This window comes from Pleurodeles waltl, chromosome 4_2 (assembly GCF_031143425.1).
Source record: "Pleurodeles waltl isolate 20211129_DDA chromosome 4_2, aPleWal1.hap1.20221129, whole genome shotgun sequence".
NCBI lineage: Eukaryota > Metazoa > Chordata > Amphibia > Caudata > Salamandridae > Pleurodeles > Pleurodeles waltl.
Genome location: NC_090443.1, coordinates 662,314,796 through 662,334,810, shown reverse-complemented (window position 1 = coordinate 662,334,810; position 20,015 = coordinate 662,314,796).

The following is a 20,015-nucleotide window of genomic DNA, read 5'->3' as shown; positions in this document are numbered from 1 at the left end:
TTCGGCCTATATATACAAAGCCTACCTACCTGTAATGCAGCTATAGCTAATTTGCCTTGCGTCTTTACTGCAGTGTAAGCATAATCATATGCATATGTGCGTTTCTCTAACCCTTTTTCTAGTCACTCTTTTAAAGCTTTGCGTCTATCATCAGTGTGATCTAAGAAGCTTATCTCTACAGGTGTTAATAAGCAAGTCAGATTGTTGCGGTGTGCATAAGCTGTCCCAAATTTAAGTGTCGGTTCAAAGAAACCTCTAACTATTTTTATACTATGCTCCTTAGCTAATTTGTTCAAAAACTCAATCACTGGCACAAAAGAAAACACCACATCCAAATTGGAATAAAAGTATTGCACATGCTCTTGATTATAGAATCTTGTTAGTAGCAAACTACAACTTATCCCGTAGGTTAGTGGAAGGCTATGGTAAGTGACCCCTTCTTGTACTGATGAAGGAATCTTTGTGCACACATAACAGTTTTTCGCATCCATGGTCTCAACATACTCATTCAGCAAGCGATAGAAGACGTTAGTGGAGAGTTCCCCTTTTGAGTTAGTTCCCTCATGCAAGTGTTTTGTATCTTGCTCAAACTTTTCCCACGGTGTTAGTGTTGTAGTCTCAGGTTTTGAAGCATTGTTAATCGCTTTCTTATCTAACCATGGCATTCCCACAATCACACCTACAATTATTATTGCACACACAATACCTAGTATATTAGTTATAAGGCTTAACCAACCACACACTTGCCCTTTTTGTTACTACCTCTATTATGAGCCATGGTCTGTAAAGAATCAGATAGTAAAATAACTCAAAGAAAATAATCAACTTGAGGATAATATAAAAGCTCTCTTTTTTTTTTTCTTTATGTAAAGTCTCTCTCTTTCTCTGCGTGTTTTTACAGCGTTTCACTCACTCCAGGACCCTTTTGTCAAATCAGGTTAGCAGCTTGTCATAATCGAGTTTCAAAGCCAATTCAGGTTATCAGTGTCACATCCGGTAATTTATAAGTCTCTTTCTCAGTTTTTCAGCTTTCTCTGATTGGTTTCAGGTACTGTAGTATTGGCCTGGTACTTCTCGATCAAAACAGAACGCTAAGAATTCTTGTTGCCATTCAGATGTCGTTGCATGTGCCCATTCAGGACCTGCATACCTTCTGTTTGCAGTTCTTTTTCTTTTCAACCTGCGTTCACTTTGCAATTCTCCTTCACTTAGATCCTCTACCATGGATGTATCAATTTCTTCTGTTATTGTTTCACCTGGTACGACCTTTTCTTTCGCAGCCTGCTTCTCTGGCCAGTTATCACATGTGTGCGTCTTCTTCCTGCTTGTCTTTTCAGGACGCTGAACAGCACCCTCCTCTTGTGCCATGGTGTTTTCTTTTGACGGACCTGGAACTGGCTCAGGGGATGCCGGTGTGCTTTGACCTCTCTCTACTATTTCCCCTTCTTCTTCTTCTGGGTCTGTAACAGGTTCAAGCTCTAACCCGTATCCGTCTACTTCTGGGAGAACCTCTCCTTGATTCAGTTCTCCTGCTGTCTCTACTGAGATAGGCTTATTGTCACCTCTCTCAAACTCGTTTACTGTTTGAGGGACTAGGCTGTTCTCAGTGGGCTCTCCTGCAGTCTCAGTTCCCCCTTGGCTATTTTCTGGCCCTGAGACTTCCTTCTATGGAACTGCTGAGTTAGAAACTTCAAGTTCCTCACCAGTCGGACCTTCTTTGTGTGACTGGCATGCATCCAGTTTGGAACACCTGCACATTTCACAGCAGTGGTGTTGTCAGTATTACTTGATGTGGCCCCTTCCAGTGCGGTTCCAAACACGACTTTCTCACGTGCTTCTTGACAACCACCCAGTTACCGGTTTGCAGGGTGTGACCTGGATCACTGATCAGTGGCAATGTGTTGGCTTCCACCTGGTGGGAAAAAGAGCGAACCACATCAGCCAAACCTTTGCAGTAGTCCAACACCATATCATCCGTGACATTCACAAGAGCATTTGCGGGTACTGTGGGCAGCCTCATAGCTCTACCCATGAGAATCTCATGGGGTGACAGTCCTGTCTTCTTATCAGGTGTGTTTCTCATTGACATTAGCACTAAAGGTAATGCATCTGGCCATTTCATATTGGTGGCTGCGCACGTTTTTGATATTCTCGGCTTCAAGGCACTATTCATCTGTTCTACTAGTCCTGAGGCTTAAGGGCGGTAGCTACAATGTAGCTTCTGTTCGATGTCTAATGCAGCACACAAGAGCTTAATCACCTCATTGTCAAAATGTCTGCCCCTATCTGGTTCCGACAGGAAAACCAAACCTGGGTAATAGTTCTCTAAGCAACAGCTTAGCAACTGTGAGACTGTCATTTCTACGTGTGGGGTAAGCTTCAATCCAATGGCTGAAAACACACACAATCACCAACGCGTACCTCAATCCTCCACAAACAGGCATCTCAATGAAATCCATTTGCATCTTGCTAAATGGACCACTAGCTCTCCCTATGTGGCTCAAAGTTGCCACAGTCCCTTTTCCGGCATTCATCTGTTGACAGATGATGCACCTGTGACAGGTAGCCTCTGCAGCTTGTCTGAATTTCGGGTTAAACCAGTCAATCTTGAATGACCTGATCATTGCATCTCTCCCAAGATGTCCCTGTCCATGATAAAGCCTTGCAAATTGTGACAAAAGACTGCTGGGCAAAACCAGTTTCCCCTCCTCTGAGACCCATAAGTCGTCAGCTCTCTGTACACGTTGCATTCTCTGCCAGGAGCATTTTTCCTCTCTGCTAGCACAACCCTGTAGTGATTTTAGCTCATCTAGTGTGTCAACCACCCTCAATGCAAAGTTCAACATGTTTCATTTTCAGTTTGCGGTAATAATTCCCACTGGTCCTTGAACGATATACAGTTCAATGCGCAAAACCTTGCGACTTGATCTGCATAGCCATTTCCCATTGACACAAAGTCTTGTGATTTAACATGAGCATTGCATTTCACCACAGCAATTTCAAGAGGTAACTAAATCGCATGTAACAAATCCTTAATCTGTTCGCCATTTTTCACTGGAGAACCAGAATAGGTCTTGAAACCTCTCTGTGACCACAACTGGCCAAAATCATGTACAATTCCAAATCCATATCTGCTGTCAGTATTGATAGTAACTCTCAGATTTTTAGCTGGGTGGCATGCCTTAGTAAGGGCAATTAATTCTACCACTTGTGCGGAATACACTCTCTTGAGCCAGGAAGCTTCAATAATACCAGCTATGGTACACACAGCATAACCGGCTCTTAGCATTCCGACTGAGTCTCTCAAACAGGATCCGTCAACAAACATAATGCAGTCATTTTCTTTTACCTGCGTATCTTGTATGTCAGGTCAGGGCTTGGTACATAGTTCTGTTACCTTAAGACAATCATGCTCCACCTCCTCCTCATTATTAATCTCAGTACTTTCAACAGGAAGTAGAGTTGCCGGGTTCAATACAGTACATCTCTTTAGGGTGACGTTCGGTGACCCTAAAATAATTGTCTCATATTGGGTAAGTCGGGCATTCGTCATGTGCTGAGTTTTAGTTCGTGTCAACAGAATTTCAACTGAATGTGGAACCATTACTGTTAAGGGATGTCCCATCACTATGCCTTCACACTGCGTGAGGCTTTGACCAACTGCTGCAACTTCGCGCAAACAACCAGGTAAGGCTGCTACGATGGGGTCCAAGGTAGCTGAAAAATATGCTACAGGACGGTTTGCACCTCCATGGACCTGCGTCAAAACAGACAAAGAACAAGCATCACGTTCATGACAAAACAGTAGGAAAGGCTTTGCGTAATCAGGCATACCCAAAGCTGGTGCCCTGCACTCACACTCTCTCAATTCCATGAATGACTCAAGCTCTTCCTTGGATAAGGTTATGGTATGCGGTTCATCCTTAGTCTCTTTGTCTGTCAGCTTTATCAATGGTTTAGAGATAATCAAAAAGTTGGGTATCCACTGGCGACAGTAGCCCACCATTCCCGAAAACATCCTGACATCTCTCTTTGTTGTCGGGGGATTCGTTTGCAAAATAGCTGTCACTCTTTCCTTCGATATTCTCCTGGACCCTCTCTCAATTAAGTGTCCTAAGTACTTCACCTCTTTTTGACAGTACTGCAACTTCTTTGGGGACACCTTATGTCTTTTCTTTCCCAAATGATTCAGTAAGGCAATTGTGTCATACCTGCAGTCATCTTTTGTCCTGGACGCAATCAGCAAGTCGTCAATGTACTGCACTAGAGTCGAACTGAAAGACAGTACTAAGGATTCTAAGTCCTTTTTCAATATCTGATTGAAGATGGATGGTGACTCAGAAAACCCTTGAGGAATTCTGCACCAACTGTACACCTTGTCCAGGAACTTGAAACTGAATAAAAATTGTCTGTCCTCATGAAGAGGCACCGAAAAGAATGTTTGTGACAAGTCCACAACTGTGAACCATTCTGCATCACACGGAACCTGGAACATAATTACTGCTGGATTTGGCACTATGAGGCAACATTTTACCACAATCTCGTTTATTTCCTCAAGTCCTGCACAATTCGAACCTTCCCACAAAGCTTTTTCAGACCCATTATTGGTGAATTACATGGGCTGCTCAACACCTCTTTCAGAACCCCTTGCTTTACAAAATCTGCAATTATTTGTGACACCTGAATAAGGACATCTTGTGCCATGTGATATTGTGGCACCTGGGGAAACACTGCATTTGGCTTCACTTGTACTTTAACCGGTTCCACTCCTTTTATCAACCCCACTTCTTTTCCTGTCAAATCCCACACTTTCTCTGTCACTGTTCCCTGTAACTCAGCTGGTAAGTCAGTCACTGTAAGCATCAGGAATAAGGTTATCAGATGGTAATCCTCATTCACGGTCTCAGTATCTAGTTCAGAAAACTGACCATCATCCCCTTCGTCACCACTGTTTGTTTGCACCTCTATTCCATCATTAGAACAGGTAATTGAGCATTTCGTTTTACACAGTTAGGGCTAGATGTAGTAAGCCGTTTGCATGTTGCAAACTGCAAAAATCGCAGTTTGCGGCATGCAAACGGGCCGAACGCGATGCTCATCCACAATCGGTACCGACTCACAATTTGGGAATGCAACTCGCAAATAGGAAGGGGTGTCCCCTTCCTATTTGCGACTCGCATCGCAATTCAGAGTTGCTTTGTGACCCTGTGAGTGCAGGGAGTCGCTATGGGGTCGCAAAATGCGACCCACCTCATGAATATTGATGAGGTGGGACCCCATATCGAGTCGCAGAAGGTGTCTGAGACACCATTCTGCATCCAATTTTGCGACTTGCAAATTGCGAGTCAGTCAGACTCGCAATTTGCAAGTCGCAAAATTGGATTTTCCTACATCTGGCCCTAAGTCTCTTCCCAGTAGGGACATGGGACTTGAATCGCAGACTATGAAGTTATGCAGTCCCTGGAAGTTGCCAATCTCAACTTGCACTGGATCTGTGATCGGGTTTGTCAAGTACTGGTTTGCCATCTCTACTACTCTTATGGTACGCCCTGAATGTGGCAATTTTGGAACCTCTGCACTTCTGACTGTAGAGCGTGTAGCTCCGGTGTCAACCAAAAAGGAAACCTTGTTACCCATTACCTTTCCCTCTGATCTACTTCTAGGGACGCTGCAAGCCTGCACTCTTCACTGTCTGAACTGCCATCCGACCATTCATCATTTATTCCATCTTCACCACGCAATGCGAATTGCTGTACTGCATTATTTTGACTCACTACTTGACCCGTGACCTGCTGAGGAAGCATCACCTGTTGCTGTCCCATTGGAGCTAATGGTAATTGCATTTGCTGTCTAGGTACCATAGGAACCTGCTGTTGTACTTGCTGCATTTGCGCTGGTTGAATACGCGGCATTTGCTGCATGGGCTGTAGCCCCTGCATCTGAACCATGTTATTCAGGAAGTGTTGATTTTGACTTCTCATTTTTGGACCTCTCACATTTTGTATTGTACCGACATTTGTGCTTTGTTGAACAACACCATCCTGCACCGCGTTCTGACATTCCCGCTTCCAGTGCCCCACGCCCCCGCACGCGTGACATGGTGACATCTTTTTCATCCCTTGTACGTCATTTTGAACCACAACAGTATTCAATTCTGGACCGCGATTCACAAAACCTCGACCTCAGTCTCTCAGTTGCGCCTGAAACACACCATTCCCTTGCGGTTGCTGCTGTATCATCTGCAGGATTCCATTACCTTGCATACCTGCCTGCGCTGCCCTTATCTGCATCACCATCACTTTCTCTTTCAACTTTCTCTGCTTCAGCTCAATCTCGTTACTACAGTATTTTGCATACTGCAACACCTCATCAATCGGCTTCGCTTGCCAACAGATCAAATGATTCTTAATCATCTGGCTGACCTCTGGTCTCAGCCCTTCAACAAATCTGAACACAAGATGGTTCATGTCTTTTGGCTCAATAGTCTCAGTACCACTGTAATGTTTGAACGCTTTCAACAACCTCTCATAATAAGCATGGATGGACTCTTTAACCTCCTGTGAGCTCCGGTCAATTTTCTGCCAATCAGTCACTTTCTCCTTCAAAAACTCAATCACTTTATGATAGTACTTCATCACCTCCTCAGAGGGTGTTCCACTCGCCTTATCCCTTGCTGGCTCCTGTGTCGGTCAGTCTACACCTCTCTTGCACTCAAGCCATAAGTCAGGCGGAACAATGATCTCAAACAAGGTATTCAAGTCTTCCCAGTGACACTTCGCAAGCTTCACAAACCTATCTATTTTCTTATACCGCTCGATCGGTTTCTCCCTCAACCTGGGATAATCATTTGTGAAAGATAGAATGTCTCCCCTGGACCACGGTACATGGACTAAAACCCCACCAGCTGTTTCTCTCATTGGTAGCATCTTTACTGATTCCGTATCTGGTGAAGCTTTAGCCTGACTTGATCCCAGACTGTCACTTTTCTCCTTATCTCTTTTCTTTGCCCATCTGCCTTCCCACTTTTCTAAGGCTCCCCAGATCTGAGCACTTTGCAGTATTTCTTTTAGATGTGCTTTCATTCCGGCAGACCTCATGTGCTCGAAGTCCTTTGAGTCAAAGTCTAATCTGTAGCTTCTTTTCAAATGTTTAGTATTCTCAATATGGATATGGTATTTGTCTGCTAGGTTCGCCAACATCTGATGTACCTTACCTACTTCTTTAGTGATTTTAGGGCACAGATATCTCAATTCTGCTTCTGTGTATGACTCTAATCTGTTCACCCCCATTGTTCCTTACACTAGTTCAGCAGCCTAAACTCCCAGTCTCACAAAGTTCAGGTATTCATCCTTCTCATACCTTTCCAACTTTTCTACAGTTGCTGCGGCTTTTGGAGCGTAAGTTTTTTCTAACCACTGATTCACTTGTTGCACCGTAAAACCTTGCAGTGCACTGCATGCATCATTGGCGAATGTGAAGCACTTGTGCTTATTGACTGCAGGGCTGGCATACTTAGCCCTGCCTGTCTCATTGCCTCCAATGGGGCTTCAACAGGGCTAAGGTTTATCAAAGACCTTGATTTTCAGCTGGTTGTTCTCCCGGGGCCATTAACTGGGGAGTGCCTATGGACTCTCCTGTTATTGTATCTTGGGTCATTACTCCCTGATCACACATACCAGGTTTACCTTGTGCATACAATGGCACTGGCGGACCAACAGTAATTGGCAATGATATTGCAGCTGGTGTCTGACCTGGTTCCAAACCCTGTGGAGCAGCAACTCCAAAAGTTTGATTCTCTGAAGCTGGGGCAGGTATTAATGGAGGTCCTGCTGCTGGATTATACCCTGGTATCAACTGTTGCTGCGGCTGGGGCAGCAATTGTGGAGTTGGCTCAAGCTGTACCAACCTCGATTTTGTATATATCTGGTCTGGCGGCACTATCAGATTTGTAGTAGTCTCTAGTACTGGGATGTCTGGAAAGATTCTCTGTATCTGCGGTGGGGGTTGCAACTGTATCTGCATGTCTGGTGCAGTGGGTACACTGACACCATTTTGTGTCAAAACCGTATCATTAGTCTGTGCTGTATCAGTAACTCCCATCTCCTGCGTTGTGGTTCCTAGGACCCGCACTAGTGCTCGGAACATTGTCGCTTACCGCATAAGGTGACGGGCGATCATGTAATATCTGATTAAGAAACTCCTCATCGTCTGAGTCATCTTCTTCCATCCAAAATCTCTTAGTCTCTTTAGGCTTACTAGAGTCTTTGTCTTTCTTACAGGTGGCTTTCTTCCCCTGCGTCTCGTCTCCCTGTGCTATTGCTGGGAACAATTTAAGTCCGTCACCTATTCCCCATCTCCACATTTTGCTATCATTATCCCATCTAGCTTCAGCTAAAGTCTTCTCTGCCCTTTTTATTCTCCTCTGGAATTTCTGTTGTCTCTCTTTAATAGCCATTAAATCCCAAATTGCTAAAGCCTCGTACTGAGCTGGTCTCGGAGGTGGTTTTTGTACACTTAACATCTACCTCAAATTCTCTAGAACTCTCGTATTGAACGTTCCATGTTCCGGGAATGCCAAACATCCCTCTTTTTCTGTCAGCTTGCGCCACTGTTTCATCCACAAGCAAGGTGCGACACCTTTTTCCTCCATCACTATATAGGCTGGAGTACCCTCAGCCTGTGTAGGCTCCCCTTCACTCGCCATAATGTATGCGTCTCCTTTCAGAGCGCTCTTAAAAGCTTTGATAAAATTCATCTTTACGTCTTTCCTTTTGTTGTATTTAATCAGAAAGTGACTTTAATTCCCAGGACACTCTTCACCCACCTTTCTCTACCTATTGCCTCTCACGGACGGCAGCCAATCCGTATGCGACCCCTCTCGGCAACTGACCTATCTCAGCGCGGCACCACTGACGTCACATTCACACACTCTGCAGCTGACAAAGTCTTGCGGCTTGTCCGCCCCTCACTAGATTCATACCAAACTAATGCAAAATTACTGCAAGCTCCTTTAACAACAACAACTCAAATTTGTCGGTTTACTACAGGAAGGGTACACATTTGCTTCAGAACTTTACAGAGATTTCACTTGAAGCCTTGGCCGCTACTCTCTCCTTCTCAGTTCCCGCACCCGCAAGCAGAATTCGACCCGCAAATCCTACTCTCGACTTGTCAATGCTTTGCTCTAGTGCACTTTAGAACTTGTCAAATCTCCATCGAAGGTTTCACTCACATAATTGACTCAAAACTCGACTTGTCAACCACGCCCGATTGACCTGATTAAACCGCACAAATTACAACATAAACCCAAGTGTCTCCTACACTTGTCAATATACTCCGGAGTCTTAGACTGCTACGGGTCCGTACAATAACAACCAACCACGTGGATAATTTTAAGCACAAAGCGCCACACTCATATGAAGTACGCCGACTTCCCTACTCTCATACTGCGGAGTACGCCCACTCCTACTAAAACAACATTTACCTGGCCTAAATACACACGAACTTCACAAATCACCTGCAAAATGCATAAGCTGAGAAAGCGCAAATCCTACACCACACATGCTAAAACACCAAGAACATCCCCAACTCACTCAGGCAGGCTCTCAGATCCCGGGAAAGTCATGGTGAATTTAGAAACACATCATACCTCCAATTTTCATTATCTCAGCAAAACAATTTAAGCAATAATTCTCCTTCCTAGGGCCCCAAAGAGTCAAACCGTCTCTCTGCTACCAGAACAAAAAGGTGGTTGTCTAGAGCTAGGGCTAGGAAAAAAGGACCTCTGTGCACTTCAAAGACCCTTCCTTGAATTCACTCCCCACTTCAAAGGCACATTTGGGTATAGGAATTGGGTTTCTGACCCTACCAAATCAGTACACTACTGGACCTGGGAAGAGCTCTGCTGGAGAAAAGACTGCTTTGCTGTGAGGATTGTCACTTTGTCTGGACTGACTGTTTCAAGGAACTGATCCTCTGCTTTGCTGAGCTGCCCTGCTGCCATCTGATCTCTGCTTTCCTGAGGAGAAGGACTGGACCCATTTCCTTTGAAACCAGAGTGACTCCATGGCCTTGCTGGCTTGCCTCCTGTTTCCCTAAAGACTGTGGGACACAAACGTCATCACCTTCCTACCAGTACAGTAGGGCTCTGCAACTAGTGAGTCTGGCAACTGAAAGAGTTTGCCTGATTGCCAGTTTGCTGTGCTAAAGATCCAGTGCTTGGCTTTGGGCAGATGAAAATTGCCCTGTCTGCTGCTGTGTTGCTAGATATACCCCCTTTTGCTCTGTGTACCAACTAAGATCGCCAAGTCTACTCTGCCGTAACAGGGTCACTGCTGCTGCTGGCTTCATTGCAGTCGTGCTGCCCAAAGGCAGCCCAGTGCAGCTCATCTCTCCTCAACTGCAAACTCAGAAAGGAGTGGTCTACTGCAGCGTTGGCCCCGACCAAGGAATCAGCTGCATTGGCATTTTTTGAGACTGACACGTTTGACTCGAGGAAGTAGCAGCACCGAGGCAGCCCAATGCAGCCTGTCATTCCAACACAGCCCACCCAAAGAGGAGACCACAGCAATGCGATCTCAAGCCTGAGGCTCCAGCCTGAGGCGCATTTCCATAAGAAGGTGTTGTTTTACAAATGGACTTGCGAGGCCCCTGTAGTTAACCTGCATACTGTTGTGAGCCACTAGATTTCAGTAATGCTGGCACGCAAGCGTACCCTGTCATAAACCTGTCTAATTGTTAGTGACTTTCCAGCGTTGTTTTGATCCACATTCTTGAAGATAACTTCCCATAAGGACTGCTGAGGGGATTGGTGTGATTTCACTCCGGACTGGCGTGACCGCAACAACCTGAGAATAGTGAGTATCTTCATGCACTGTGTTTTGCCTGGCTCTTTTAAAAAGCTTGTAAATTGGGACATACTCATTGGAGTTTTGCCCCTTTGGTTTTGGTTTAATCAGATCAATAGCCCCTATTTTTCTGTGTGGAGTCTTTTTGTGTGTTTTTACTGTGCTACATTAATTTAAGTGTTACACAAATTCTTTGCACATTCCCTCTTAAAGTTAAGCCTGATTGATCTGTGCCAAGCTACCAGAAAGTGAGCACAGGTTAATTTAGGTTGCTTAACTGTCTTACCCTGACTAGGATTGTGGTCCGTAATTGGACAGGGTGCATCCCTGTGCCAACTAGAGACCTGATTTCTGACAGCTGGGTCAGGCAGACTTGAAACTCCAGAAGAGATTCTCCATTTTGGATTTTTGTGGAACAGTGCTTTCCGGGACTAAACATGTCACACTTTTAAGGAAGTTGTCATTGCAGAGGGTGGCACCCTGTACCCCATTAGCCAGCGGTCCGCCCTGCTTGCCAGCACATAAACCTGGATAGATATGGGAGAGTTGCCCAGCACCACAGACCTCTGCTGTAAAAAACCTGAAGAAGGACTGCCCTGCTGAACCCCTGGTGAGCACCAAAAAAGAGGACTGCACTCACAGGGACTGCAACTCCTGCACACTTGGGCTTCACCAAAAAGAGAACATTGCCTTCCTTCCAAGACTCTGCAGTGGAGTCCCTGAAAGCAATAGGTAGAAAAGAGATGCCATGAGTCACCTGCATCAACCCCAGCAAGGACAAGCCCAGCTGACCAGCTCAACTGGACTTTTAAGGATTTATCCAGGTGCATTGTGAAAATTGTAGTCCAAACTCTTCAAGGAGCAACTCAGAGCTCCTGGACCCTTGGCTGATGCTGTGGACCCTTAAAGACCCAAAAGGATCTTCTGGAAGAACATCCAGAAGTTTTAAATGATTTGGAAAATGTTTGGGGAAAAGCCCATAAGTTGACCAAACCCGTCATAGAGAGTCTGGCCGGTGACGTCAAACCATGACTTGGCCTGAAATTCAGGTGCGCCCTACTGAAGTTCCGGAGCTCTTCACCGCCGATGATGAGAACCTGGAACGCCAGGAGTTTGTCAAGGCCTTGTGCTGAAACAAGCTGATGAGTCGTAACCCAGCCTGCAGAGAAGCATTGCTCGACAACTAGAGAAAAATATCCAAAAATGTGCAAAGCTGAAATTTTTGACCGAGGCCTACCGCTCAGTGTAGCCGACCTGTGGTCCATCACAGGTTAAACTTTGACTTTGCCCCGGTGAGGTGCGACCAGATTGCCAAGGCTTTTCACTTTTTGGTCTTAGAAAGTACATTTTTACATTTAATATTTAAAAATTCATATCTGCCATTCCCTATACTGGATTTTTATTTGATCTATTTATTTATTTTTTTATGTCATTTTAATCATAAAAATATTCTATAATTTTAAAAATTTGTGTTGGATTTTTATTGGGTGTTGTCTCTTACTTATTTACTGTTTTGGTGATATTAAATGCTTTACAAACTTTTATCCTAAGTTAAGACTGTCTGCTTTCAGCTAAGCTACCCAAGAGTCGAGCAAGGATTAATTTATTGAGGTCCCACCAACCACTGCCTACTCTTAAAAAATTAAAAGTAGATTTTTCATTTTTGTTTTTGACATGCATCCTGTTTGTTTAAGGAAAATGGGCTGCATTTTTAAAAAAAAGTTGTTTTATTTAAAAGCAGACCACCATCCCTGTGTTTTTAGCGATTCCCAGACAGGTCGCAAATTGCAACCTACCTCATGAATATCAATAGGTTAGGTCAATTTCAACCCACTAGGAATACCAAACAGTGTAAAACACACTGTTGTACGTAGATGTTTGTGATTTCCTAATAGCGTATCGCAAATCCTCGCTACTAAGAAATCACAAGCCCAAATCTACGTACATCTGGCCCTAAGTATTTTGCCACTTATGCAGCAAAGTCTACAAGCATAGGTTTAGCTCAGTGCTATGCACACCACACCGTAAAATGACAAAATCCTTTTACCACTCCAGCCACAGAATTACAGCTTTGGATTGGTAAAATAGCATCCAAGCCAACCTGCAATGAATAAAAGCAATCCCTAACATGTGTTTTGCTATCAATAAAGTTCTTCAGAGAGATTTAGCTTTGTCCAAACACAAAGGGGGCATCTAGTATATGTCAAAACAATACCCTCTCAGGCTTAGAGCGCCACATAAAATTATGCAAAAAAGAAGCATAGAACTCTGGGTAGTACCCAAGTTTAGATGGAGAGCAACACCTGTAGAGAGCACCCTAAAACACAAAAGACACTCCCCATAGACTTTGTTTGACAGCGCTACTGCATGAAATGGAAATTCACCAAATTTGATAGGAATATAGGTCTTGGTCTGCAGACACTGCATTTTGTAATTTGATGTAAATCCATGCCGTTTCTTTTCAAAAATTAAGGTTTAAAAATAATTGCATATCTGGACAATAGAGTCAGCAAAAGGCTTGCAAGAGTTTTTCGGGAAGCCTAATTTGAATAAAGAGCATTCTGATTGGCCCAGGTAGGTTTCTTCTCTTTGTGCCATGTTGCTCCAGTGAAAGTCTGACTTCCACAGGAGCAAGTACTTTGATTCACCGCCAGCAACATGAGAAAAAAATGTGCCGGGTGCTGTTACAGGGCTCAAGGACTTAGAGCCTTATTACGACTTCGGCAGTCCCACCACTGGACTGCCAAAGCAGCAGGGAGGACGGCAGCTTCATGCAGGTTGCATCCCCCATCCTATTACAATGCTCCCAATGGGCTAACTGGTGGGAACATTGTACTACGAAGTTTCCTCCGGGCTGACCGGCGGGAACAGTGCTATGGTATAGACCTCGGCTTCCTTAAGGGAGCCGAGGCCAATACCGTAGCACGCTAGCACCCTCTAAATGAGCACTGTCTACAACTTATAATGTTTTCCCCGCCAGCCCATCAGGGAAAAGGGGCGTAACATTGACAGCGGCTCCAAATGGAGCCGCCGCCCATGTTGGTGTGCGGCGGGTGCAGCAGCACCTGCCGTGCAGATCACTGCCCGTAAATCAGGCAGTGACCTGCGTGATGGGGCGCTGCAAGGGGGCCCCATACCAAGCGCATGAGCAGTGCAGTGGCCATCAGGGGGGCCCCAAATCGCCCCCAAGATATGGATTCCGCCAGCCTATCCCTGGCGGTGTGAACTGCGGGGAAAAGGCTGGCGGAATGAGTATCATTATCCGGAGGGCAGCGCTGCTTACCCTGTCGGATAGGAATACACCACCCCCGCCATCATTACTGCTGGCGATGTCTTCCGCCATGGGGTTTTGGGTGGTTTGTTATATGGCGGTCCGAGGCGACATGCCGGATGACGGTATTTACCACCGCCGCCGGCATGGCGGCCGAGACCGCCATGTACATAATGAGCCCCAAAGTCTGTGGTTGATTTTTAAAGTGAACTTGGCTATGCAGGAACTGTGTGTTTTAGGGTCAATGCTGCACATAAAACATGCTTGGTACACCTGAAGGAGTTGCATCTATGATGGCATTAATGATGCTTCATATTAATCTTAGCTATTTTGTACTTACTTTTAGCCTCTAATGCTATACTAGTTTATCGAGTGATATGCTAACACAAAGACAATTTGCAGCAAGCTCATAGACAACGCACCAGTCCCTATAAGTACCTGATAATTCAAAAAGACAAAGTATATATGTATTAATTTATCATCAGCATGGGCTCGCAACTCAACCAAGGGTCCTGCTGCAAAAGAAGCCTCAAAGGTTAAACTAGCCCTACTCAGAAAACAAAAAAGGCGGTGCACCGCAACAAAAATGCACATGTAATGTAAATTGAAAGAAAAGTCCAGTGCTCCAATGATGCAGAAGAATATTTCTTTCGTTGTAATATTTCTTTACAAGTCCAGTGCTTTGTATTTTCAAACTGCGTAAATGAGGTACGTAAGACAATGGATGGACAGCCGTCAAACTTCGTAAATGAAGTACGTAAGACAATGGATGGACAGCCAACGCGTTTCGTCCACTGTTGGGGCTTCTTCAGGGCTGTAATTTAACATGAGAACAATATGTACAATATACACTAGACAACAAGAGCCCAGTTGGGTAAAAAAAAAAATATGATTCAAAATGGAAAGGTCAACTGAAGAGAATATTGCGTACCAACACAAATGCAAAGCACAGTGAAACCGAATAAGAATATGCAAAGGTCATAAGTACACCCAAGACAAGTACATGTTACAAATGGTAAAAATATGCAATTATATATATAATCTCAGGCTTTGGGAAATGTACATATATGGACAAACCCCAAGTGATAAAACAAAGTCCAAGAAAATACAGTCGTCAAAGAAATGAACATGTAAGGAGAGAAATTAATGAGAAGAAAAAGAGAGATGTGGCTATATTTCAAGAAACAAGTGAATACAAAGGATCCTCGTGTGTTTAGAAAACAGAATCCAAATAGGTGTAGGGGATAGTGCATACAAAGTAAAGCATACCGTAATGGAATCCAGTCAGTCACAAGGGCAGAGGGTAACAGTACGTTTTTAGTGCCTATCAAAAAAGACACTCATAAGTCAAAATACAAACAGATATAGAAGGACCAAAGGTAAGAGGGAAGGGGAAAATTAATAGTGGCCATAATCTCAACAAAGTGCGTAATAAGTGTATTCAAAGGGAAAAGAGAAAAGGGTTACAAAAGCGCACAATGTCCACACCTAGAACCAGGAAAACGAAAAGAATAGAAACACAGAAAAATATTATTAAGAGGGCGGCCGAAGAGTCATAAGATTAACTGTCACCAGCATGGGAGACTATAAACTATAACCAAGTAATATGTGGATAAAAAGCTGAGTAAAAAGAATCAGGAATAAAATTAAATTGTAAATGCTCCAAGGCATGGAGCAAAATCGCCGTGATACAGAGTAAAACAAAAGGAAAAAGGAAAAAAAGAAAGAAAACATCTTACCGGTGAGGCTATTGGCCACGGTGAAAACGTCTGGAATATAGGATAACACGGTCCGAGCGACCGTTGTAGTGTGAGCGGGGCCAGCACGAGTATTGTGCCGGTCTTAAGAAGTAAAACGGACGGGCGCCCAGGTAGTGGCTATCTTAAATAGAATAGACAGGACCAGGAAATCCGGGTCACGTACACAGCAAAGTAAAATACATTTAAAAAACTGACTATCGGAAAATACAGTAAAAGACAATACAAAAACCGAGTAGTGAAACAGCAGAGGTATTTGGACACGGGTAATGTAATAAAGCAGACATGATGTTGGGTTAATGTTTTTAAGCACAGAAAGAAGTGTCTTAAATTAAATAAAATTTAATAAAATGAAAAAAACACGACGTCCGGGTCCTAAAAGAAACAGAATAAAAGAAACAGAATAAAGGAAGGACTATGGCGGCGGCCATCTTAAGGCAGTCATGAAGTTCAAAGCTAAATAATAATGGGCGCAGGAAAAGAGTGTATTGCAAGAATTCCTTGCATGAGAAAAATGGGGGGGCACTAGTAGAAGAGACTATCTAAAAGAAAAGAGAGGAAGGGAGAATCAAAACAATAAATAATATTGAGCGCAGGAAAAGGGTGTATTGCAAGAATTCCTTGCATGAGAAAAAAGGGGGGGGAGGGGGCCACTAGTAGAAAAGACTATCTAAAAGAAACGAAGAGGAGGGGAGAATCGAAACAATAAAGGGGACGACAACTAGACAAAGAGATACGAGGAAAGGGTAAAAAAAGAGAGGAAATGGGTAACAGGTGTATATATCAAAGGAATGTAAGTGAAAGCAGTAAACATGTAGAGAAGTGAGGTGGAAGAGCAAAATAGCCCAACCGAAGGTGGTGTGCCAAATAGACACCAAAGAATATGAATATCTAACAAGCAAGACAAATACAACATATGAACAGTAAGATTAATTTCCAATCAAAATATTAGTATTAGTCCTGCTATTGTACAGTACAAACATACAAGAATAACAGACATGGTTGCATAAATTTTAAGTATGACAGTATATGTGTATTGTATATTAAAACCTCAAAAATAAGGCTACAAAAAATAATGAAATTCGTGATCGGTATTATGGCCCAATTCAACCACTCGCAGGCGGCAGATCCAGGCTGCCTCCCTTTGGCGTAGTGTCAATTCCCTGTTGCCTCCTCTGGGGTGAGTAGGAACGTGGTTGATTCCCTGGAACCAAATCAGTGAGTCATGAGGATGAGCAAGTGCTATGTGTGTTGTTAATGGATAGTCAGAGTCCTGTTTTTTGATAGCTCGTAGATGTTCCTGTATCCTAATTTTCAGAGAACGTTTTGTACTCCCCACACAGATTTTATTATAAGCACATCCTAGAACATAAATAACAAATTTAGTGTTACAATTGATGAAGTGAATAATAGTAAAAATCTTAGTATTATTATAACAGAAGTCTTTCGTTTTATCACGACCAAAAATGCAAATGTTGCAATTGTGACAAGTGTAGAATACCCTAGGTTTGGTGGAGAGCCATGTGGTGGGGCTAGGGGCAGAAATGTAACTAGAAGAAAGATGGTCCCTCAAGGTTACTCCTCTATGGTAAGTAATCTTGGGTGTATTCGAGATAACACCTTTGAGACAAGGGAATTCAGTCAGTAAGGGCCAGTGGCGTTTGAATATTTTAAAGATGTCCTGACTATAAGCTGTATAGCGAGTTACAAAAGACAGAGAATTTTTTCGATTCTTATTGTCCCTCTGTGGTTTGACAGTCAAGTTATCTTTTCTGGGAGTATCCATAATACGTTGAACTGCCTGTGACAGAATCTTAGCCTTATAACCCCTATTGGTGAATCTGTGTTTAGTAAGTTGAATGTAAGTCCAGAATTTATCATTAGTGCTACAATTACGTCTGACACGTACCATTTCTCAGAATTACCGAAACAGGGTGGGCACTGGTGGCATGAAGTAGACTAATACATGCTGTGGATTTCCCATATAGAACACTCTGTATACTGTTCTGTTCTATAAAAAATCTGGTGTCCAGGAAGTCTATGGTGTCTCTGCTGTAGTGTAGACTGAGCTGTACATTGTAAGGATTATTGTTAAGGAAGGTATGATACATGGTCAGTTGTTCAATAGTACCGTTCCATATGATGATAATATCGTCAATGTATCTCCCCCAGAAAACAATAAAGTTGGTCCAGGGTGAAGCATGTTATTTTTTCATACCGTCCCATAAATAAACAGGCATATGATGGGGCAAATTTTTAACCCATCGCCGTCCCTTGTGTCTGCTGATACCACTCATTGTCATGTACAAAGTAATTTTTTGACGAAATAATGTCAATCATCTGTACAAGCATCTGGTTGTGTGCAAAACAGTCAGCAGTCCTAGTGTTTACGAATGAAGTGACTGCTTGTATTCCAAAGGGTTTACGTATACATGCATATAAACTACTCACGTCCATCGTAACAAAAAGAAGATCCTCAGACCAAGTGAAGTCTTCAAATTTGTTAAGGATATCTTTGCTGTCCTGAATGAACGAGGGTAAATTACAAACAAAATTCTGTAAGTAGGAATCCACATATTCTGAATTTTTTTCTGTAGGAGAATCTATGCCTGATATAATGGGTCTTCTGGGAGGGAAATCACCACCCTTATGCACTTTAGGAAGTATATATATACAGGGGAATCTGTTTTTTTTTACAGTAAGATATTTGAATTCATCAATTGAAAGTTACCCTAGTTCGTACCATCCCCATAGTTTGTTATTGATATATTCCATTAGACCACCAATGGGAATGTGTGTAAGATGTTTGTAACAAGTGGCATCAGACAGTTGCCTATTAATTTCCTCCATATAGTCACTACCAGTTTATCGAGTGATATGCAGGAAAGTGTCCCTTCGTGCACAAAAACAATCCTTCCTACAATGTAGACACCCTTTCACCAAGGTGCAAAGGAGCCTGCATTGAAGCAAGGCAGCCAATTGTGCGCTAGTGCAGTGAAAGAGGACAGGAATGTGCTGTATCTCATAGATATGTGCATTCCTGCCCTCTTCTTTTGACACAGTGCAGTACAGCAAAGTGACATGCATCACTGTCCTCCATTAAAAACTTGCAAATAAGCCCCTGAGAGTTTTATGTGTCTGTTAAATTCAATACATGACCAACATGTAGTTTATGTGCAGTTAGTTTTCCTAGAGTAAAGTTTAGGAGTTATAGGAAGTCCCTTATACGTGAAAAATAAGGATTGGGTTGATTTCATAAGTTACCAAACCAGTTAACATAGACACCTTATTCCCACTTCAATTCCACCTCTGATTTTTCCTCTTAGTATTCGAAGATCTCATAGTGTTATTATAAAGTGTGGAGGCTGATGGTTGTGAAACAACTCTATCAAAAAGGCGATTATCTTATACATTCACTGCATTAGAGGCATAATTTTTGGCAACATGTTAAATTTTGTATTTAAATAAATCTAAACACTGAAATTATATTGTGCATCAAAAAAAAGTAATCTTGTTTTGTCCTTAAATAGTTCCTGAACCCATATTAACTCTTACTCTCTCATGTCAAAATTATCCTGTTTTGAATTTTGAAAAGTTTATCATGACAGATGCATGAACTTAAAAAATTATATGTATTAATGACCCACTGAAATAGTTTAAGGTATTTTCAATTGTATGTGCTTCTAATGATGGATTGCAACATAAATGAGTGCTACTGGGAAGAAGATATACATTTCATAAATGAAAAATGAGGAATAAACATTTTTGCAACCTTAGCCCACAGAAGACATTATCATCATCAGTGTGTTCTAATAACGAATACGTGGATTGTTACTAACCAGAGGCAATGTGATCATTTTGAAAATCCAGAAATCTAATTTCTCTGTACTATTTTCCTTTATTAACTTCAGTAAATACATTTGTGGTTTCACTTTATTCCAAGCTAGAGAGGTGAGTAAAGAATCATTTTTCTATAAAGGGTGAGATGGTATATTTTTATTAATTGTGGATGCAGCAAATAAAACAATAGAAACCAAAATCATTTTAATAGAATCATGACGCCCCCTACAATGGGTTCCATCTCTTTATTAATAAGCCTAATGTATTAATAGGTTCTTGTAAATTTATTTTGGCTTTACC